We start from the raw sequence: 5459 nt of genomic DNA on the forward strand, positions 1-5459 counted from the left end.
TTTTAGTAGAGACGGGGTTTCACCGTGTTGACCAGGATGGTCTCGATCTCTTGACCTCGTGATCCACCCGCCTCGGCCTCCCAAAGTGCTGGGATTACAGGCGGGAGCCACCGCGCCCGGCCAGCTAAATACTACCTTTTAAAGAAACTGCCTCAGCTTATTATGATGTATTATTAGGAAACATATACTTATGAACGGTTATTATAGACTTTTGAAAAACATTTTAACAAGATATATTATCAACTTTTCAACTCTCTCCTTTTGGCTTAGAGATTCTATTTCTAGAAATATATCAGAAAGAAATAATTAGAAAAAGCATGGGTAGAGATTTAACTATATGAATATTCAATATTTATTAGAATGAAAAGTAATACTTTAAAAGTTCTCAAATAGTGAAACAATCAAATAGATATCATTTCTGTATGATGAGATACTTTGAGGATATTAGAAATAATACTCTAAGGAATAATACTCTAAGAAATAATACTGTAGGAAACATTTAATGAAAGATAGATATTTACTAAATATCTGTAATACTATACAAATAAAAATAATATGTTGCAATGGAGTATCTTTAGTAATATCTCATTTTGTTTGAATGTATTTATAAAAATACATGATACATCAAAATGATAACATCAGTTTTCTCTACATAGTGTGATTTAAGTTCCTGATATGTATTCTTCAAACTTCTTATAGTCAAAATATATTATATTCATCCTTGAACAAATGAATGTCTAAAATATGAACATTGTTACAGTTCACACAATAAAATAAATTTCCACACATATCAATCCATTTGTAGGTTTGTGATAATCAGTCTATTTATTTTTCTTTGTAATCAAGTTATCAACACAAAAATTAATTTAAAATTTTGCTTTACTAAATTCTCACTTTTTTTCACCTATTTTCTTTTTCTTTTTAGATGGAGTCTCACTCTGTCACCCAGGCTGGAGTGCAGTGGCATGATCTCGGCCCACTGCAACCTCTGCCTCCTGGGTTCAAGCAATTCTCATGCTTCAGCTTCCTGAGTAGCTAGGACTACAGGCACCTGCCACAACGCCTGGTTATTTTTTTTTTTATTTTTAGTGGAGATGGGGTTTCACCATGTTGGCCAGGCTTGTCTTGGACTCCTGACCTTGATGATCTGACCATCTTAGCCTCCCAAAGTGCTGGGATTACACACGTGAGCCATCACCCCTGGCCTTCATCCTTCTATTTTCTTTTCTAATTATATGATAATACACAGTCTACTTTTCTCTTCTTGACTATAACACAAAATGTATAGTAGCCAGAGATTGTATATTCTATCTTTTTATACCAATAATGTAAGGATTTTAAAAAGTGTATTGTGATGAACCTTATAAGAAAACCGTTTTTCTGTCTTAAAGACAATTTTTAATGATAGTTCAATGTAAATTTTATTGTTTCAGCATTAAAGTTGGAATGATTTTCAAACATACTTTTTTATTTATTTATATTATAAAGTATTTATTTATATTTATCAATATATTCACTCTTCACTTCTCTCCTGGGACCTCTCTTCAAGCATGTCAAGACTGAAGCATCTAAATTTCATATCTTCATCCGCTAAATCTTCTTAAACATCATTCACATTTTAGATTGTAAGTTTAATAAAATAACATTGGGGTTTCCAACTGGGTGTTGGTTAATCTCTTTGGTCCTTATTTTTCTAGCTAGTAAATTATAGGATCGATTTTGATGATTTCTATCTGTGTTGAACAGGAAATGTACAAAATTGACATGAAGGTCTTATCATACCAGAAAGCAAAGAGGATCAAAGATTAATAGGGGAGGATCAAAAGGCCATTGAAATGAACACTGAAGAAGCTCCCTCTGGCCATAGAAGGGAAAACTTGAATATCTATAAGGAAAGTTAAAACAATGAGTTGAATTCATAAATTTGCTAACATTATTCTAAAGAATAATGTGTGGAAGGGGTTAGGGATCAAGTCATTATCTTGAAAACTGGAAAATGAAAAGACGTATTTTAATTTCAGTGGCATCCCAGATAACAAAGAAGAAATGAAAAAAATACAATAAGAATATCACTTTTTCACAGCCATTAATCAAAAACTTATGATCACCAATGTCTGCTAATATTGAATAAAGGAAAATACAACAAAGCCTTACAAGGGTTTAGATATAAGTACTCAGAAGTATCTGTGCTTGCCTGAATGATTTGAATGTGAATATGGCCAAGCTTCTAGATTTAACTACAAACTTAAGAGTATGAAGGAAAATGTAAAATATGTGTAACAATATTATGATAATAATTTTAGTAAAATGAAAACTATAGAGAATCTATAGGGCAATCAACCAGTTTCTCCAAGAATTATCAAAATAAAAAAAAGAATTGATCGGCACGGTGGCTCATGCCTGTAATCCCAGCACTTTAAAAGGCTGAGGTGGGAGGATCATTTGAGCTTAGGAGTTAGAAATCAGCCTGGGTAAAATAGTCAGACTCTTTTTTTACAAAAAAGAAGAAAGAAAGAAAAACAAAGAAAGAGAGAGAGAGAAAGAAAGAAAAAGGAAGTCAACTGGGCATGATTGTCTGAGCCTGTAATTTCAGCTACTCGAGAGTCTGTTAAAAGAGGACTGCTTGAGCCCTGGAGTTACAGGCTGCAGTGAATGCATAATCATATCACTGAACTACAGCCTGGGATACAAAGTGAGACTCTGTCTCACAAGAGAGAGAAAGAGAGAGAGAGAACACAAATAAAAATCACTGAAGCAATTTAAAAACTAATTGAAAAATAACACTATGGCTCCAGAATACTCTGGATTAAGTATCATATATGATATGTGTAGTTGATATATAGCATTGTTACAATCCAGTATGTCAATAATGTCCAACTCATAAAGGGGCTATATTTATGGAGGATTTGGTTGATTTTAAATGTTAGCACTTAAGTGAATTTAAATTATCCTTGAATGGAATCATGTTAACAGACATTCTAACAATTGGATTAGCCTACTATTTGGTTATCATGAGATGACAGAACATTTAAAGAGTAAATAAGGAAACACAATGAACACTTCCTGAGTGCTAGATATCTCTTGGAAATTATGGGTGTGTTATGAGTCCAATATTTTTACATGACACGCTATCCTCAAAAATAATAGCCATAGCTAGGACTGACAATGTAATAGCAAATGACACTTTAATTCTAATGATTGTGCTATACAAGTGCGACTTATAAATGCATCTCTCCTCAATTCGATATAAGACACTTCATTTATATTTTTATGTTAAATGTCTCTAATCTATAACCTATATCAGAACAAAAGAAACAATTTGCATTGCTTTTATTTTTTTGAGACAGAGTTTTGCTCTTGTTGCCCAGAATGAAGTGCAGTCGCGTGATCTCTCCTCGCTGCAGCTTCTGCCTCCCGGGTTCACGCAATTCTACTGCCTCAGCCTCCAGAGTAGCTGAAATTACAGGCACGCTCCACCACACCCGACTAATTTTTGTATTTTTAGTAGAGATGGAGTTTCACCATGTTGGCCAGGCTGATCTTGAACTCCCGACCTCAGTTGATGTGCCTGCCTTGGCCTCCCAAAGTGCTGGGATTACAGGCGTGAGCACTCGCACCCAGCCCACATTGCTATTATAACTCATTTAATTTCCTTAGTGTAAAATTCCCAGACCAGCTCCTTTTAATCTCCCATGTATTAATGTCTTAATAGATATTCACTGGATGAATTTGTCTCAATTTCATCCAAATTCGTTTACTGTTTGCTCTCATAAATCCAACACAGGCCACTTCTATCCCTTTTTTCTGAACATCCATTCTATCTAGAATCTCCTTTTCTAACGCAAAACACGTTGCCATCAGAGATGTATTGAGAGAGAACCATATTTTCTGAAGTTCATTAATTTCAAAAAAATGACTAGAGCAACCTCTAATAGAAATACCTAGAACACACTTGCTGGTAGATTTCTGTGGTCTTCGAAGTGCACTTTGAACAACTGCCGGGGAACAAAGGCTACGACTTTCTGGCAATTGATATATTAACTCTGATGCTTGGAAATGACCATTATGTTGGCATGGATTATCAGGAATAACTGTAAGTAATGGACAGACGCTAGAATAAAATGCAAAGATGATACTAAACATATACACACAGAGTATGAAGACATTAGCAAAAACAAGTGTGACAGCATAGAGCCAGAAACATTTAACAATGAAACAATCAGGTTATTAAAAAAAAAAAAAAAGAAAGAAAATGGCGGCATTCCAGGATAAAGATTTCATCATGGCCTGATTGGTTAAAAGCTGATGGTAAATTTGTAACTACAGTTTATTTTTACTTGTTCATTACGTTTGGATACTTCCTAACTGTAATAATGTGGGTGACAAGTCTCTAGAATGAGGTTGTCTAATATCAACAGGTAGCTCTACGGCTTTCCAACTAAGTGACATAAGTTTTTTATATGCTTCTTATTGCCCTGGCATAAAATCTAGAAGTGCTGAGAGTATGAGTCTCAAAATATTGTTGTAGGAGTTTGTTGAGATAATCTCCTAAACACTCTTATAAAATATGAAAAACAAAAAGGCTTAGAAATAACTGAGTAACTTGTATTTTATCTTGCAACTAACAAATAATGACAAAAAAAATTCATATCCAGGTCTGTCTGCAAAATTTTGTGAAACAATTTGTGTAATTGCTTTTATTCCCTTATTTATTATTGTTTATAGCATGCTATACATTTAGATTAATTTTTATAAAACTTCATTTTAGATTTTTATCTAAACTTTGGTTCTAAATTACTATGTGCAAAATTACAAAACTATACCTTGTTTAGATTATTAAGGCATATAAATATGTGTGTATTTATATAAAATGTTTAAATATAAATACATAAAGATATATTCATAAAAATCGTGAGCATATTACTTTATTTTTTCAAAGCCATTTATAATTATTAAATCTTGTGATATCTTCTTACTGTTATTGTTCAATCATATTTTAAAGTAAATAATCAAAACTGGAGTGTCACTAATAATAACATAGGCATTTAAATTTTTATTTATGGCTTAGCTATAGCTTTTACAACAGACAACCATATTAGATCTGGTAGACAAATTTATAAACACTATATGTACATATAAACACCAAATGCAAGTATACATTACATATATAAGGTACATACATATATGCATAATGTATAATACATTATGTATGTGTGTATAATACATTATACACACATATATACTGTATATATGTATATAATATATTACATATTATATACATTATGTATATATGTATATAATACATTACATATATAAGGTACATGCATATATACATAATGTATAATACATTATACATACATACATAATGTATGTATGTATATAATACATTACATATTACATACATAATGTATGTATATATATAATACATTACATATTACATACATAATGTATATATGTAT

The sequence above is a fragment of the Cebus imitator genome, unplaced genomic scaffold (genome assembly GCF_001604975.1).
Source record: "Cebus imitator isolate Cc_AM_T3 unplaced genomic scaffold, Cebus_imitator-1.0 Scaffold141, whole genome shotgun sequence".
Taxonomy (NCBI): domain Eukaryota; kingdom Metazoa; phylum Chordata; class Mammalia; order Primates; family Cebidae; genus Cebus; species Cebus imitator.